Source organism: Lactuca virosa, chromosome 1, assembly GCF_052849685.1.
Source record: "Lactuca virosa cultivar CGN04683 chromosome 1, Lactuca_virosa_CGN04683_v6, whole genome shotgun sequence".
Taxonomy (NCBI): Eukaryota; Viridiplantae; Streptophyta; class Magnoliopsida; order Asterales; family Asteraceae; genus Lactuca; species Lactuca virosa.
The window spans coordinates 311,934,106-311,954,305 of record NC_136426.1 but is presented as its reverse complement, the minus strand read 5'-3'; positions in this window follow the sequence as shown (position 1 = coordinate 311,954,305).

The window sequence follows — 20,200 nt, the reverse complement described above, 5'->3', positions numbered from 1 at the left end:
AATGTTTCCAACGACAAAAACGTTTGAGTACCATATGTTTGTAATGAATTTGGTATGTTGCTAAAATTACCGTCTTTCAAAAAGTAGTTAAAATACTCTCTCGTTCAAATCAAATAAAAAGCACTCATATATGACCTTAGGATCATTACCGGTGAGCTGTGACGACTTTGTGCCTACATCGGGGTTAATTATAATCAAAATACTAAAGACTTAAAGCGAATAATTCCATCTTGACTCCTGTTCCATGTCTAGTAGTGGGGTTAGGGTGGAGCCACTCACTCGACGATTTCACCAATATCAAATTTCATGCGACTTACATATACCGCTCGATCATAGAGTGACCTGTCGGGGATCATGATATAAAGTATCATTACTAGCTATCAGAACACACTTACTACCAGTGCTAGCTGCTGTGGTATGATCATCTGCAGTAATAATAACATCAATCAAAACGGAACACACTGAAAAGAAACACAAGATACTCTATCACTCTAATGAGCATTTCGTGCGAATACAACATAACACATGTTTTACCTAAAAAGATACTGTTGTCGCCATGCGATTTCGATTGGTATAGTCCTCACCTTCCCGATTAAACGACTACGAAAGGACCCTTCACCTAACCCAACTGAATATCGAAACCTTCGTCTCTCATAAACACAAATCCGACATGGACCTTCGGGTCATCTGTCGCTGCGAAACCCCAAAACACTCACCAGAAGAGTATTATACCTTCTGAAACCCTTCCACAAGTGTTTCCAGAAGACCCTTCGGGAATGTCACGCATGCAGCAGATAAGGTTCAAGCACAGAAGCTTGGGACGAATACGGTTAGTCTATCACTACTAAGTGTATATGCGAGGATAATATATAATTAAGATTCTACGGACATTGGATGTGTGCTTCCACCCTATTTCCTGTTCCTTGTCTGGTTGTGGACTTGGGGCAGAGTCACCCATCCAACTGTCTTACCAACCTTAATTACATATGACCTATATACGCAAGTTAATGATGGATGGACCAGGTACGAGTCCTACCATGAACTTCGGGACAAGGCTACCCGGGAGTGCGAGTGAACATTCTACCATCTGAATAAGTCTATCACTTATGACTTAGTACAAATTCGAGAAAGGCTCATCTCGAGAACACGGCAAAACCCGAATAAGTCCTATCTCTTATATAAAAACACAGGGTTTTTACTAGTGAATCTATGATGGCTAGTGTAAACATTATGGTCATATATCATTAAGATTCTATGGACTTAGAATGTGTAATTCTGCCTTATTTCCTGTTCCTTGTTTGGTTGTGGGCTTAAGGCGGGGTCACTCATCCGAATGCCCTTGAAATCTTAATGATATACGATTAGTTTACACCAAGCAATTATAAAAGATCTAGTAGGACTTATATTGCAAATTTCATCACAAATTGTTGAAGCATTCGTAATACTAGTACTCGCTACCTACATTATAAAATATTCGGAGTAGTAATATCAAGAATAAAGCGGGGAGCATCAAGGCACACATAGAATACGCTATCATTCCAAAAACAATAACTCCTTTTAAATCGACTCAGCTCAAGTTACAATAATAAATTCCAAGGTCGTCATTTAACATCAGGCGGGTTGGTCCCCACCATAATCAATTTCTTGTACTACGAAAAGTTCCCCCATCTTTCCTCCAAATTCTTGAAGTCCCAGTCGAAACACTAATTTCGGGACGAAATTCTTTCTAACGGGGGGATGATGTGACAACTGTCAATATTTGGTCAAGTCAAAGTCAACCAAAGTCAACAAGTCAAACCGATCAACTCATCTAACCCTTGCATATTAAGGTTCCCATTATGATTCCTATTGTACTACTCGTAATCTTAATACAAAGTATCACTTAGAGTTTTCACGTATTCGGAAATTTTAAACCCTAATCAGGGCAAGTGATGAAACTATTCGATAAAACATTATTCATTAACCCTCGGGGGCATATAACAATCATAACGAGACTTAACGGGATGTACAAACCTTGCGTTACGAAGCCAAACACTCAAAAAGGTCGCAAACGAAATCTCTCCCAAATCTCTCTCTGTATGAGAAATCTCTCCAAGTGTGTGAAATCTCTCCCAAATCTCTCTCTGTATGAGAAATCTCTCCAAGTGTGTGAAATCTCTCCCAAATCTCTCTCTACATGAGAAATCTCTCCAAGTATGTGAAATCTCTCCCAAATCTCTCTCTGTGAAATCCGACCCTTAATTTAGTCAAAAATCGCTCGAAAACAGAAGTTTACGCGAAAAACTGCCTTAAGGAGCCGAACCCTCTTAAGGAGCCGAACCCTCTTAGGAACCTCTTGAGAACCGAAACCACCTCCTGAACCGAACCTGCTAAGGAACCGAACTTAACGTTCGGTCCGAGAGGCTACCTTCGGTCCGAGAAAACTACCTTCGGTCCAAGATGCGAAGCTGCTCAGCCGAACCCTACTCTCGGTTCCCATCCACTTTCGGTTCCCATGGCTAGGACCGAACCTCCGGCCCTGAATTTCGGATTTTAGCAATTTCTACCCGGTTTTCAATATTTTTAGCATTTTGAGCCCGTTTTTCGTGATTTTAACGCGGGATTTTCACCCAAACTCGTATTTAACATAATAAACCCTAAATATTCATATTTTAATTATATTTTGGGAAAAATCATTGCCTAAGAATAAAATCTAGTAGGTAAGATTTATGGGTGGAGTGTTGACTTTAGTCTTTAGATTATGACACAAGCAATACCACACACCCACTCCAGGGCCATACTCAGTCACTATTCCTCCATGCTTAGTCAATTAGTTGTCCTTTCACACTATTTCACCAGCCCATAATCAGATCAAAGGGCTAGAAATCTTCACTTCACTCCCCTCATTATTCACTCTTTCTCAAAGAAGAACAAACACACATCTCTCACTTTCTCTCTCTCTCTCTCTCTCTCTCTCTCTCAAACTGGAGATTCAAGGGCTGTTCTTGAGTTCTTCATTCACTTTTGGTAAGTACCTTCATCCTACACTTTATTTCCTTACATTTCTTCACTCAAGTCATGAGTTCCTTACACAAATATCGTCATATTTGTTGTTAGATCTTCGAATCTTCAAGCATCTCCCAAGTGTTCTTGACTTGGAAACTCATTTTCTTCATCATCCATCTACTGAAATCACACAAGGTGAGTTCATACCCATACATTTTCATGTTTTCTTCGAGTTTTAAGGGGGGGAATACAAGTTAAAACACCAAAAACTTAAGTAAACTCAAACAACAGCTTTCATCAGGAAAGTTGAGTCTTATTCACGGACTGATTTGACTATCTTAAACTTAATATCTTTCAAAACTGTTTAATATGCAAATAGTTCAGGTTCATACCTTTAAAATGACTACTTGCAATTCTCCACACAATTTTTCCACGATTTATGGTGATTTTTACAAAACTGCCTATCATTTCAGAAATGAATTCGGACCAGTCTATGAATATGAACATTTTAACACAAGTTAAATACTTCTAAAAATCATAATAAAAATTATGAATAAACTAGACACATTTTTCAAACTTTCAGAATTTACGGATTTAGTTTTCGACTTCGTATGATTTTTCTGTGAATTTTCTAAAACAGTGTAGAAAGGTCAAAAACTAGTTCACAGCTTACAACTTTCATAACACTTTGTAGTATGTTGAGCAAAGTGCATAACAATAAGTTCTAAATATTGAATGTCTTTTCTTGTTAGTGTATCATCATAAACTGAAATTTAGTCATTCATGATAAGGTTTCTTCATTCATTTCGAACACATATAATAAACTACAATAAGCACAGTTTATGGATTTTTACTACATGAAAAAGGTTTTACTCTCAAGACAAATGGGTTTTTCATATACTACATGATAAACTATAATAGTAATAGTTTAAGTATTTCTTATCACTAATTTATTCATAAAAGGTGATTTTACTTCCTCCACAGAAGAGGTTTTAATATCAAACTATGTGTAAACTAGTTAACTTAAGTTGTGAGGCAATTCTCTCCCCGTACGTTCGAGTGCGGGATTCCAATTCCTGTAAGTTATAACCAGAGTCTCTTGTAGGGAGAGCGTGATAATTATGTATAGATATATATTGGGATTGACACCCCACACCTCGCTGCTAGCTACAGCCGGACCGGCAGGTCTGCGGGTGACAAGAGTCATAGGATCTTCACGTCTGAAAAACGTTGTGCAGGTTATTTCTCGTCATAGTATGGTTATAGCGACTCACATAGGGAGTTAACAATCTTTCAAGTTTACAAGGAAAATTCTACTTTGAAAAGGGGTTTTACTTCTAAATTAAACAAGTCTATGTCGATTTAAACTTGCATGAGTTACTTTAAGTATGGAAAAATACTTGTACATTTCGGTCTTGACATTCACGACTACATGACTTTTATAAGGAAAATATTGGATTTTATTTGGAAACACATTACCATTATGAACATTATAAGTACAAAACACACACATATTCTCGGTCCTGGGATTTAGGACTACATGACTTTTATAAGGAAAATATTGGATTTTCTTTGGAAACACATTACCATTATGAACATTATAAGTACAAAACACACACATATTCTCGGTCCTGGGATTTAGGACTACATGACTTTTATTAGGAAAATATTGGATTTTCTGGAATCATACTCTATCGTATTTACAAGGTAAACGGCTTTTTCCTTAAACAAAACTCTTATAAACTCACCAACTTAACTGTTGACACTTTTTCAAAACTACTTGTATTCTCAGGAAATCAGTGAAACAGGAAATCAACAGCATTTTGAGGATGGGACGTTAAATCGTTAAACAGTTCATTTTGTCATCATAATGTAATTGATTTTGAAACATGTAAACATATACTATGGTGTAACCTTTTCAATTATATTTATGATGGTTGTATTTACTTTGAGCACTATTATACTCGTTGTTGTGATACTATACTTGAAGTCCTCCACCCTCAGACGTTTCCGCCATCCTTGGTTTGGGGGTGTGACAACCACCCATACGAAACTACTCATACCGACTCTGAAATTGGTTGACAAATCAACTGTTGCCCCTCCTGGAGTATAGATCACAATCTATACCTATACCCATAAATCTCAGCAATTGCACCCTGAACTCAGCGACCCAACCGCCTCGAACTCAACATTTGCAAACCCGAAAAATCCCTGGCCACAATAAATTTCCTGACCAACGGCCATCTGCCGTGGATTCACTCATCCTTTCTTACACATATACTCATACATCATCCCGCCTTGCCCTTCGTGTCATCCACCAATAACCCAGGTCTCATGTGTCCAAACCGTGGACCTCCATAACCAGTTCTCTAACCGCACTCGAACAAATCACTGATCCTCTCGATAGAATCCTCAGTTCTCCCCCACTCAGGGTTCGAACCACTACCAATCGGCTTACCAACGATCTACTCCATAGACTGTTTCTACCAGGTACATCACACTTGACTCTTGGAGCATACCACATGATCACTCAATGATCTTCCCGATAACAACCAAGCGACTCCAAACATCTTGTATCTCAGACATAAGTCTCAGAATCCTCCCAACGTGACTGCCTCTAGTCATCTCGAAACCTCAGACCGATATACCGCCGGACACCTCAACTGCTCCGAATTTATCCTGACCCTAGGTCCGGAAATAATGCACTATCACACACCTCGTTTCTGACTTCTCGACCATCCTCCCAATGCGGGAATCATCATAAAATCAAGAGACTTCACGCTCACAGTCGATACACAACACAACCAACAAGGGTCACCGCCCCGATATACTCCTCTTAACCATCTGAAACTGCTGCTAAAAGCATGCCACACTCATAGAGGCACCTTCCTGGGTCTCTTCCATCTCAGTTCCCACTAATGACTCTGTGGTATAAGAAATACCTCACAGCATACATACTGCCCAAATACTCAGGTGAAAAGGTCACCACCATATGCTAACGCGCACCCTTGCCATAGAAGGTGGCGTCTCATCTATCATTCGATTGCTCAACTCAGACCACGATCCTCCAATAAGCATCATCTCTACTCATCCTTGAGCCTTGCGACTCCAACTGGAATCTCACCAATAAATCTATCGGAAACTAACTCGTTTTCCCTCTCAATGTATACTCTATTAAAACTCGTTCGTCATGGCCCTCTGGCCCCACACTCCATCATCTGATCTTAGTCTCATCAACCACAACGGGACAACTGGTAAAACCAGAAGCACTAACCGCCACGAATCATGGTACTCAAACCATGTGATCACCTCTCAATCTGCTACGAATCATGGCACTCGAACCATGTGATCACCTCTTAATCTCCTACTTAGAACCTCTGGAATTCTCCCTGTATCGAGTATGGGTCCTCTGCTTTCAGTAGTACGGGCCCATACTACCTGCCACATCTATCCATACTTTCCACATGGATCATCCCAGATTTCCTAAGTAGCTGCCCAACCTTCTCGATTGCCAATCCCGATATACATGGTCGCTCCCCAATGAATACTCTCCTCTATCAGCGTACCTATCTGACTAAGGTCACTTCCTAGGCTCTTCCTAGTTTCTCTCACTTCTCTACCATCAGCTGCTGAAGAACTCCTTATGATGCCAGCCATCTACCTCCTGAATATCGTCATATTCACTTAGTAGCTTACTCCCATCATCAAGAGTTCCACAAAGCATGAAGCAAGCAGCATTCGGGCATCGAATAATCTCTATCAACACGAACAACTACTATGGGTTAGAAATCCACTTGCTCTACTCGTACTCAAAAGATATCACTGAACTCAAGCAACTTTATCCCCTCGCGGATATCTAACTACTCTCTCAGTAGGCTCCTCCAATACTCATCTAGGTATCTCACCTAGATTACTCCTCTACTCAAAGTTCTCTCTAAAAGATTCCTGCTGGATACTCTTACTCAGCACATACGCAAAGCACATCACAGATAGCAACATTCTGTGGCTAAGGCATCACAAATCAGGCAACACTAGCCCTAGAATATGAAATACCTAGCCTATCTTCTAGCATGCATCACTAATATCTTAATAATAACTCATAACACAAATAAGTAAGGGTATTTTGGGAAATCACTGTTCGGGCTCTAGCTGATTGTACACACTACTCCTTCTCGTTTTTCTCTTACAAACTCTTGTTCATTTTAGAAAATCATTTCTTTTGAAAATTTTTCTCAAATCCTCAGTTTGAGTTCAGATATACCCGAAGGTGCATCCGAATCCCTCAAACCAAGGCTCTGATACCAACATGTAACACCGTAAATTTTCAACAAACTTTTCATTTAAAAATCACATAATTCTCATAACACATTTCACAAAATCTCATTATTTAATTTAAAAATCGCAACTCCATAATTGTTTGATTAATAATCCAGGATCCTCAAAACATAACTCTTTCACTAGTATGTACAATCAAGCCGGCGCCTTCCCGCGATTCAGAGAAACCTGAAACACATATTACATAACAAGGTAAGCACGAAGCTTAGTGAGTTCCCAAAAATACCACACATATCTCAGTAGCCTATCATGGCTATACTCAGATAAGAACCTCCGGTCAATGTGTCTCAGTGGGACCCTCCAGTCCCAAAACTCAGGTGGACCCTCCGGTCCTAAATCAATAAGCTCATAATAACAATACTCAACATAGATCACAGAGACATAATGCAGAATATGTAGGGTCGAAATATGTTGTAATCAGTCGAAGTCTGTTTAATTGTACTCTTCGTATATTTTGTTATGTATTTGCTAAGGTGTCTTTTGTACGAAGCTTAACGTCTAAGCCTTAGTATTTTTTGTATTTCCTGTTTCCTATAAATAGGAGCTGAGCATTGAGTAGATAGTAAGAGTCTGAGAGTGAATGTAAGAGTTCACCTTTTTTACTATCGTTTTTGTACTCATGTTCATCGGAAGTAATAGAGCTGAAACCAGATTATATTTACTTCTCGTGTTCGAATTACATTTGATTTACTCTGATTCATTTCATACTCGATTCATCACTTCATCAATTGGTATCAGAGCAGGAATCATAATCTGCTATTAGATTTTCACTCTGATTCAAAAGGTTTTTGAATCAAATTCTGGTTCAAAAAGTTTCCGCACCTTTTGAAGTGAAAAGTGTTCTTGATCTTCAGTTGTGATTCGATTCTGCAACTGATTTGTTGAATCGAGTGTTCTACTTGATTTTTCTATTCAATTCAGCAATTTGCATTCAAATTCTCTTTGATTTCTCAGAAAAATTTAATTCGTACATCAATGGCGAACTTCAACTTAAACTCAATGACTTCATACTCTCATATGCTAGGATCTTCAACTAAGATTCCTATGCTCATTCTGAAATACTATGATCAGTGGTCTAATCGTATGCAAGACTACTTGAATGGAATTGATGAAGAGCTTTGGTCATGCATCTCAGGGAGTGTTACTCTTCCGACAAATCTTCAACCAAATGGATCTTCATCTGGTACTACGAGTGTTGACGCTCAATTTGATCGAATGAAGAAACTTGAAAAACGATGCATAAGGGAGTTACGCGGTGCATTGCCTCCAGTTGTGTATAACTATGTCAGAAGTTGTACAACTGCAAAAGAAATTTGGAATAATCTCAAAGAAAAGTTTGAAGGAAGCGAGAAGACGAAAATTAATTCAGTTAAGCATTGTTTGATTGAATTAAAAGATTTCAAGCAAAAAGATGGTGAGTCAATTGAAGGTTACTATGATAGGCTGAATAAGTTGATCTATAAATGTCATCGTCATGGCATTACAAGGACAACAATGGAATTCAATTTGACATTCATCATGGGTCTACGAAAGGAATGGAGGAATGTTACTTTAATGGTGAAAACACAACAGAGTTTCGACACATCATCATTGAATGATTTGTATAATCTGCTAAAGACTCATGAAGGCGAGGTAAATGAGATGGCTGAAGAATCGAAATTAAGCTTGGGTGGACCATTGGCTTTAGTTTCGAGAAAGAAGATAAAGAAGACACAAAATATGAGAAGAAGATTAAAGGTGATTTAGGAATCGATTGTCATTATTGCCAAGGAGCCAATCATATGGCTGGTGACTGCCAACTTCGTAAAAAGGATAAGAAGAAAAACAAGGTGAAGGACGAACCTATTACGTTGAGAGGTTGGAAGAAGTAAGGGCACAGGCGAAAGGAATGTCTCTGGTGGAAAAGGGAGAGGTTGATGATGAGAATGAAGGAACTTATCAGATATGGTCTTTGGGATCGGATAACGAAGAAATGCGTAATCCTATGCATGGAGCCATGTTTGCGAAATTTGAGGATGAATCTGACGAAGCCGTGACAGGTCGTTGTTTCATGACTAAAAGTTCTGACAAATCACCAATGACCACCAAGGTACGCACTATTCTTCAATATTTTAATATTCCTTTGAGTGCATATGATTCTGAATTAATTGCTTTTGATGATACTGTTGGTTATTTCGATGCTTTGGTTATCTCTTCTAGCAATGAAGCTAAAAAAATCAACTTCTCAGTTGATAGAAGTATAGAAGCAGTTAGATGCCAAGAAAATAAGAATTGAGAGTTTAGAATTACAGATTACAAATATCATGTGTGATAGGGATTCGTTAAGTAGTGATGTTAAAATTTTGTTAGCTCAAAGAAACATATACTGTAATTCTGCGTAGCGTTTGTATGCAAAATTGACTGCTTTACATCATTTGTCTGATATTACAAAGAACAACATAGGAAGGTATTACCTTTTCTAGCTTTCGAAAGAGAGAAAATTGATAGCGTTTCATATGATTGTGAAAAAACCTTAGCAAAATTCGATAAAGTGTCTGATAATCGATTTACTTATGGTGTTGTTAAGATAGATGAATATTTGAATGCTGATGAACTTGTTGACATTGTGAATGATACCTTAACCAAAAATGAACAAATCAAAATTTTGAAAAGAACTGAGAATTCGAAACTTGACTCTCAATCTAATTTCGCTGATGTCGATGATAATTCTGATTGTTTTAGCGAAATCAGTGAAATTGAGGAAGAGGAAAGTGTCGATTGTTCACAGTTGTCTGTCATTAATGTCACATCTAATTCTAAAGGAAAAGAAAAATGTAATGATTCGTTGGTTAAGGTTGCCACTGAGAAACCCTCAACTTCGAAAGGTTTTGATTTTGACAATGTGAGTATCAAAGATAGTCAAATGGATAGTAGTGATGATGAGGATGAAGAAAAAGTTTCGAACAAATCTAAGTCTGAAAAGCCTGTTTCAAATGAAACAACCATTCCACGAATTGTTGTTGATCAAGTGTTTGGAGACACTGAAAATTTCGAAAAAGTTTTATCTGAAAAAGGAGCTCATTATTTGGAAACAAATCAAGTGGTGTATCCAAATTTCAAGTGTACAGATGATGTTGTATTTCCAAATCAAGTGTTTGTCACTACTGGAAATGTTGAAAATATCAAACCAGAGTTCACCAAAATGGTCGAAGATGACAACAAGAAAACATCAGACGAAGGATTCTTTTCAAATCAGAGCACTGTCGAAAATAATCTAACAAAGAATTTGTATGTTTTTCACAGACAATAACCACAACAAAAATGGATTGAAAAACAAGCAAATGCAAAAGAATGTTTGAAACAAGAAACTAAAGAAACAAATGAGAATGTGAAACTTAATTCAAACGAATTTAAGGATTGTGTTGAAAAATTTTCGAAGGAAAACGGAATTTCGAAAAGACAGGCAAGAAAGAAATTTTTTTGGCAAGTTGTATCAAATGAAAAGGAAAAACTTTCGGATAAAAAGGAAAAACCCGCTCAACCTATTTCGTCTGATTCTCAAAATGATTCTGTGAAGTTTTCAAAAACAAAAACTTTTCCAACAAATGTAAACAACAGAATTTTCATTCAAAAAGCCAACCAAAGTTTTCAAAGCCAACAAACAATCAAAATCAATTTACTTCAAAAACAACAAGTCGACATTTCGATAATTGTCGAAAATTTGAAAATGTTCGAAAATTTGAGAACGTTAGAAAATTTGAAAATGTTCGAAAATTTGAGAATGTTAGAAAATTTGAGAATGTTCGAAAATCAGAAAATGTTCGAAAATTTGTGAATGTTCGAAAATTTGAGGTTGATCGAAAAGTTGAAAATGTTCCAAAGCTTGCAAACAATCAAACAATTGTGCATGATAAATCAAAAACTGCAAAGTTTATACCTCAAGAACCAAATTTTCCAAATCTTTCTGGGAAGAAGAATTCGAAAGTGTCATACACAAAGGGTTCGTCAAATGTGACTAATATTGATCATTGGCTTAAAGGACAAGGGAAGATGTTTCAATCTCTTAAGTATTCCCAACATCAAATTCGCGAAGCTTATGAGAAATATTTGAATGATTCATCAAACGGAAGTTCCTCTTCCAAAGACTCAAATATTCCTGTGAAAAACATGGAAACCAGTTTCGAAAAATAAACCAGTTGCAAAACAAACTGAGAACAAAAAGGCGAATGTCAGTGACAAATCTAAACCTTCGAAAACTTATATTTCTGCTCCTTTACCCAGTGATGTCGACTTAATTGACACTTTCAAATCAAAAGTTTGTAATTGGGTTTTAGGTTCTTCTTTTCATTCGGTTTTCAAAGCTAATAACCCAGGACCCAAACAGCCTTGGGTGCCTAAATTCTTTCATTAGATGCAGGTTCTATGTGACGAGAAATATGATGATAAATGGTACATTGATAGTGGATGCTCTCGTCACATGACTGGCAAGAAGTAGAATTTACGTGATTATCGAAGTTTGGAGAATGCAGGAGTAGTCAAGTTTGGAAACAATCATAAGTATCAAGTGAAAGGATATGGCAAAGTCACAAATGGGAAGTCCACTGTTAAAAGACTTTCATATGTCGAAGGTCTTCAACATAACTTGATAAGTGTTTCACAACTTGTTGTGGGCACTGGCAATCAAGTGGTGTTTAACGAAGCAGGCAGCATCATTTCAAATGTTGAAACTAACGAAGTTTTGCTCAAGTCCAAACGACATGGTGACATGTTTACTCTTGATATCAAACCAATCATCGGCAAACCCTCAGTGTGTTTACTTTCAAAAGCCTCCACAGATTTCAGCTGGTTATGGCATCGACGTTTATCACATTTAAACTTTCGAAATTTGAATAAGTTGGTCGTTGATGATCTTGTTCGAGGTTTACCTATACTAAAATTTGATAATGATACTTTGTGTGCAGCTTGTGAACAAGGAAAGCAGCATCGCAAAGGACATCCAATTGTCATAGATTCGAAAATTGTTGAACCATTGGAACTTCTTCACATTGACCTTTGTGGACCATCAACTGTTGAAACTCTCAACAAGAAACGGTACATTTTGGTTATTGTTGATGATTTTTCACGTTTTAATTGGGTGTATTTTCTCAGGTTAAAATCTGAAGTCGCTCAAACAATGATCAAATTTATCAAGAAAATTGAGTTGAGTCTAAAGAAGAACGTTCGAAAAATCAAAAGTGATAATGGTTTTGAGTTTAAGAACAATGTGTTGGATTCGTACTTAACGGAAAAAGGAATTTCTCATAATTTCTCTTCGCCCTATACACATCAGCAAAATGGTGTGGTTGAAAGGAGGAATAGGTCACTTTGCGAAGCAGCAAGAACAATGTTGACATATGCGAATCTTCCTCAATATCTTTTGGCAGAAGCAGTTTCAACAGCATGTTTCACTCAAAATCGATCTTTCATTCATCGACGTTTCAATATAACTCTGTATGAAATCATCAATAACTGAAAACCTAATGTCAAATTCTTTTATGTTTTTGGTTGCAGGTGTTTTATAATGAATCTCAAAGATAATCTTTCGAAATTTTAAGCTAAGGCTGATGAAGGAATATTTTTGGGATATTCAAAAAATTCGGTTGCATACAGAGTGTTAAATAAACGAACTCGTAAAGTAGAAGAAACGTTTAATCTAACTTTTGATGATTACTTCGTGAAACAAGTTGCAAAGCAATTTGAACAAAAACCAATTCTTAATAAATCAACTGATGAAACTGAAGAATCTAATTCATCTGACTTTGATTATGATTTAATTTTTGGTGTTCCAGATATGGCTGCTGATGCTGAAATAAATGTTGCTGATAATCAAACTCCCGAATCTTCGAAACATACTGATGATTCGACAATAACAACTGATATAACTGCTGATGGCGAAAGTATGCTAGATGCTCAAGTGGAGGGGGAGCACTTGAATATTCCTTCAAATATTAAGGGGGGGCATCCTTTCGAGGGGGAGAAGAGCAATTTGAATGATGTTGTCGAGGGGGAGCATCGGAATAACAATTATTTCGAGGGGGCATGATGATACTGAAACAATAAATCTTGATCAAAATGATGAATTTCATGATCTAAATGATAATATTTCTGTTGCAGGATCCGAAAATGGAGAAATGTACGAAGATGCACCATTAGACTTTGATCCAGCATATCCACCATTGGAAAAGTGGACAAGCAATCATCCGAAAGAGCAAGTCATTGGAAATCCACAAGATGGAGTTTTGACAAGGGCTCAAATTCGTGCAAAGAATGAGGTATTATATACTCATCAAGAATTTTTCATGTTTAATGTTTTCATCTCGAAAATTGAACCAAAGACAGTTAAGGTTGCAATGGAACACTCAGATTGGGTTGTTGCAATGCAATCTGAACTGGATGAGTTCGATAGAAACAAGGTTTGGAGATTTCCTAAACCTGAAAATGTTTCGATTGTCGGATTGAAATGGATTTTCAAAAACAAAACCGACAAAGATGGAAATATTGTACGAAATAAAGCACGATTAGTCGTAAAAGGATATTTGCAACAAGAAGGTATCGATTATGAATAAACCTTTGCCCCTGTCGCAAGACTCGAGGCTGTTCGAATATTTTTGGCTTATGCAGCTCACAAAGATTTCGATGTTTATCAAATGGATGTGAAATGTGCTTTTCTCAATTGTGAAATCGAAGAAACAGTTTACGTTGAACAACCTCCAGGTTTCATTAATGAAGAATATCCTGATCATGTGTATATTTTAGATAAAGCAGTATATGGGTTAAAACAAACACCAAGAGCATGGTATGCAACTCTTACCAGTTTCTTAAAACAATCGAAATTTAAACAAGGATCAGTTGAACCTACATTATTTCGAAAGAAAGTTGGGAATCATCTAATGTTTGTTCAATTTTATGTTGATGATATTATTTTTGGCTCGACTGACCCTGCTTTGTCTAGTGAATTCAAAAATTTGATGAAAAGCCAATTCGAAATGAGCATGATGGGTAAAATCAATAATTTTTTGGGTTTAAACATTCATCAGAGCAGAGAAGGAATTTTCATCAATCAGGAAAAATATACAAAGAATTTGCTCGAAAAGTTTGGAATGACAAACAGCACGAAGTTAAGAGTACCAATGGCGGTTGGAACGAGGCTAAATCCTTCGTTAGAAACTCCTGCGGTTGATCTTACTTTATATAGGAGCATGATAGGTTCATTGCTTTATCTTAATGCAAGTAGACCTGATATCATGTTTTCTGTATATAATTGTGCTAGGTATCAAGCAAATCCAAGAGAACCACACATGACTGCAGTGAAAAACATTTTTCGTTATCTCAAGGGAACAATTTCGTTAGGATTATGGTATCCTTCGAAATCAGGATTTTTTATTCAGGCATTTTCAGATGCAGATCTAGGAGGATGTTCTTTGGATCGAAAAAGCACAAGTGGTGGATGCCAATTCTTGGATGGAAAGTTGGTTAGTTGGCAATCGAAAAAGCAAACGTATGTTTCGATTTCTACTGCTGAAGCTGAATATGTTGCAGCTGCTGCTTGCACTTTGCAAATTATTTGGATCCAGAATCAATTGAGAGACTATGCCATTAATATGAAAAGATTCCACTGTATTGTGATTCACAAAGTGCTATACACATTTGTCATAATCCAATACAACATTCGAAAACCAAACATATTTCTCTTCGTTATCATTTTATCAAAGATCATGTGGAAGATGGCAACATTGAAGTTCATTTTGTCAAAACAACTGATCAGCTTGCTGATATTTTTACAAAAGCTTTAGATGACAAATCATTTCTTCGAATTTTGACAGGTTTGGGAATGATCGAAGCAAGTTCAGTTCCAGGGATGATTTCGAATGTATGACAAAGAAGTGTTATACAAATGTGTCGATTCAGAGGCAATAATGTTTCATTCAGAGGCTGACAGTATTAACTATTCAGAGGTTACTGTTCATGTTCAGCGCTTCGACATGCTTCGTTTTCGACAATTGGGGAAGCCAAGTTTCGTTAGTTTGGTTATGCTTTCTTAACTTTTCGTTAATTTTGATAGTTTCGTTAGTTTGGTCATTTTTTCTTAAATTTTCGTTAATTTCGAAAATTTGGAAAAACCAAAAATATTTTCGTTAGTTTTTCAAATTTTCGTTAGTGTGTTAAATTTTCGTTAGTTTGTCAAAATTTCCCGTTAGTTGGTCACATGTTTTTCGTGAGTTAGTATCTTAGTTTTATTTCGAAAAATCACAAAACTCCAAAAAGATTTTATTTTCGAAAAATAAAAAAAAATTCTAAAAATATTTTTTTTTGTTGTTTGTTTTCTTTTTCGAAAATCTTAAAAACACAAAAATATTTTCTTTCTTTTCGAAAAATCAAAAATTCTAAAAAAAAAATATATGTTGTTTGTTTTCTTTTTCGAAAATCTTAAAAACACAAAAATATTTTCTTTCTTTTCGAAAAATCAAAAATATCAAAAAAAAATTTGTTCTTTTGTTATTTGTCTTTTCTTCGTATAGATTTCACGAAAGGTTTACAAGGGTCATGCTTGCGTTTCTATGGGAAGGTAAAATTTAGACAACTTTGAACTAGTTAGACTGTCCCTAGAAGCATGTTGCAGCATGTCGACCCAAGCCTCCATTGACTCAATGTGTGATTTCGAAAGCCTTAATGAAAATTTCATTAAGAAAATTTCTTCCCAATCAGGCTTGCATTCACATTAGTCTCCTGAGCTACCTTACTTTTCTCAAATGAGTTAAGAGTAGTTTGTTTGGTCCATTCATAACAGAGGTACAATTGATTTCGTGAACCAATCTTTTTCATGTCAAAATTCTAACACATTACACACACAATGACATATGTCCGAGAGGTCATCAATCAAATCAATCATGACTTAGGCATATCAAACTTCTGTGTTAATGATCTAACATCATGAGACCCTGATGAAAGTGAAACCCAAATATACGAACTCATTTAAGGAATTGACAGGGAACTATGTTCCAGTTTTAACGAAATAGTTGTTTCAGTACCAATCTTCGATGCTTCGAATCATATTCAATTCTTTTGAGTGGTCTTGATCAAATGGTCGAAACCCACGACATTTGTTTCCCAACAGGATCCAGGTGAATCTTATTTTTCTTTGAATATGATTTTCGTTGGAGTATCAACTATTTCACTTGTCACATTCAAAATAATTCAAAGCATACTTGTCACTGACTACACTGGTCAAACAGGTAATTTCTGTTACAATTACTCACCTTATGTTTAGGTTGATATGTAATGAAATTGTTAAGCCACCCACGAAGCCTTGAAAAAGAAGCCCTTCGATACTTCTCTACAAGTATTCGATTGAAATTCACGGGAACATACACAAGCAGTTCATTATCTCTCTTGATAATTAACGAAGCAACCTTTGTCTGGGGTTTTACTGCTTTTGTGTCGAAATTTTATTTTTCGACATCACAGATTCCAAATTTTTCGATTAGTTTGCTTCTTATCTTATTTCTTTGGCACACTGCACTCACGAAATCCTTGAGGTTCTGAGTACTACCAACTCAGGCTGATGATTTCGAAAGTCTGGCAAATGACTTCGTCTCTAAACCCAAAGACGAAAGAGCCTTACCTCAATATCGAAGGTTCATGACGGTTACACTTCTATTGGGATAAACGAACAGTCTGTTTGACAAGACGTTCTGTCTTCTTTCCGGGTTCCAAGGAGATGTGATGGGTATTTTTTTACGCGTGGCTACTTTATCGGCATAGTGGTGTGATTTTCAAGGTGCCACGTCGGATATCATTTAATGCTGCTCCCGCTTCATATTCAAATTTCAGGGTTACATATAAAAGGGGATTCAAGGGTTCTTTATCAGTTTAGGTTTTCAAAAGAAAAATCCCCAATTTGTCTCATAAATCTTTACTCGTTCTTCCAAGTTTCAAAACCCTAATCATGGTGAATCCTGCTGATGTTGTTGCTCCATCCCAGTCTACTGAAGAAGTTGTTTCTCAACTGTTATAGAAGATTCAAAGCACTAACTATCAAGTCGAGGGGGATGTTTCTATGTACCCTGAAGAACTCAAGATGTTGATCGTGGCTTTGAAGAACTCAGTCTTGTCTACTGCTATGTTCAATTCGTTTGTTGTTCCACTATCCTGGATTTTATTAGCAGGATCTACTGCAACGTATAGCAAAGCGATGGATGTTATCACCTTCAATTTGGTGAATGACAAGAAAATCCGTCTTACCAAGAAGCTTTTCTATCAAATTCTTGGTATTCCCAATTCTCCACCCTACACTGATCTTTCGTTTGCTCAAATTGTTTACATGTTCAATGAGATGGGTCATCAACCCCCACTCACCAAGATTAGTGATTTCAATAAATCTGGCCTTCCAAGTGTTTGGAATTTTCTGTTTGGAATTTTTCTTCGCTGCTTGACTGGTCGTAGTGTTGGATTGGATAAAGGTCGAATGGAGGTTTATGCCATGGTTGTTGGGCTTTATTATGATATTCTGGTGGATTTTTCTACTCAGCTGTGGAAGGAGTTTCAGAAAAGTGTGGAGAACACAAATTTTGTTCAAGGCATTTCATGTGCAAGATACTGGAGTTTGATTCTTCGTCATGTTTATGACAAAGAAGGGATTGAAGTGCCAGATGATGTAGAAAAAGTTGAGTTTTTGAAGTATCACTTTCCAAAGGAGGTTACAGATAATGTCGAAGAGTTTCCAAACATTGCTCGAATTCCTGATGCAATGTTAAAACGTGTTGATCCGGTGAATCCCGTTTTGATAGAATATTTGAAGACTATTAATCCTGATGACGAAACAGGAAAGTTATTATCAAAAGAGGATGCTGGTCCTTCAAAGAAATCACAACGATTGAAGAAGGATGCAAAGGCCGCTCCTGAGAAGCCTGTGTAAGAACCCAAGCCAAAGAAGTCTATAAAGAAACAGTCTACGACAGAGGAGCACGTTTCGAATGTTTCGACAACACCTGTTGAGCCTGTTGTTGATGAACAAGCTAAGGAAACAATTCCATCAAAGTCTGGTGTGTTTAGAAGAATAAAATAGATGACTCGTGGTTCAGGAAAGTCTACAGATGGATCTTCTAGGTTTTCTCCACCCATGGTTCGTAAACCACATCTTAATCATCAAGGGGTTCTTATTCGTGAGGTTCCAGCTCCATTTTCTCCTTCGTCAAAGAAACGAAGAGCTGAAGATGTGGCAAAGCATATTTCCAAGAAGAAGATTAAGAAACGAAAGTTGGTTATTCAAGAGAAGTCGTCCGAAGGTGAGAAAGTTCCTGAAACACCTGAAGCTACTATCTCCAAACCAACATCGACTCCTGAGCAGACTGAGGTCATACCACCCGAAGTTTCGTTTACCAAGTCAGTTCCTGAGGAGGTTTGAACTTCAGACATCACTACACACGTATCTGATACGAATGTAAATGTCAACATGGGTGAAGGAGATTCATCTAAAGAGATTTCAGTATTAGTCCAAGGTATTCCTATATTGTCTGCCATGGATACTTCTGTTTCATTACCACCTTATATCATTCTTGTTTCAAACACAACAACTCACCTACTTTTGAGCATGTTATTCAAAATCCATTTACGACACTTTTCTCATCCCAATCCACTGATCCACCCAAATCTATCGATGAACCTGAAACTGATACTGACGAAGGAGGTTTTGGAGGTACTTTTGATGATTTGGAGTTTGATGATGAGGAAGAAAATTTTCCCGATCATATGTTAATGTCTATGAAGCAGTTCAAGATTCTTAACAAGAAGTTGAATTCGATTATTCAATCTCAAGCTGATACGGGGGGAAGTAATTTGGTGTCCAGTATGGAGGTTGATGGTCTGCTCAAAGCTGTCGAAGCCAGAATGATTTCCAAATGTCCTGGATTGATTAAAGAATCTGAATCACACCTCATGAAGAAGTTGGACCAGAATGATAAGAATAATGAGTTACGTGTGAAGTCTCAATCTTCGAATTTTCTGGGAGAAGTTAAAGATTTGCAGCGCATGGCTAAGGAACGACATGTTTTGTTCGTACAAGATGTGAAGAAGGTAAGGGAGGATGTTAATTTGCAAATTCTAGAACTTCGTGAAGATATGACGAAAGAGATTGCTAGTGTTAAGAAAGACTATGCGTCTCTCAATCAGAAGATGGATATTATTTGTGATGCAGTCACAAAGTTTGTTAAATTGTACGAAAGTTTGAGTCCTCAAATTACTCAACTTTCTACGAATGAGAGTCAAAGATTTGTGGAAGTGATTAGTTTGTTAAAGGAGTTGAAAGCACTCGTTGTCCAGCCTGCAACATCTTCGCTCATTACTCCTGAGTTTTTGTCCCAAAAGTTTATACAGTTTGAAGTTGTTCTGCATAAACAATTAGCTCCATTGTCCAGGATTTCGAATTTATTACCAACAGATGCCCCGCCTGTTGTCACAGGGGTGCAAGGGGGAGAAAGGAAGTTTGGTGATGGAGTTTCACATGAAGAAGTGAAGGTTGTTGGAAAATTTTCCCAACGAAAACTCCAACAACAAAGCCAAGTGTTTCAACTGCTGGTTCGGTGAGTTTGACGGTGATAACTACAAAGCCAATTGCCAAAGGCATTGTGATTGATTCTTCAGCTGAAGGTGGTAGTAGTTCAAAATCAAAGAAAGTTGTTGATGATTCTTTGAAACAAGACAAAGGGAAAACGATTGTTGTGGAGAAATCAAAAGAAGAGAAGAAAGCCGAAGTTGAAGCTGAAATAGAGAAACAAAGGGTGATTCAAAGTATTTTCAGACTTCGTGCGAGTGATCCACCTGGAATGAATAAGGGTGATCCAAGCAAGCATTACAATTATGAAAC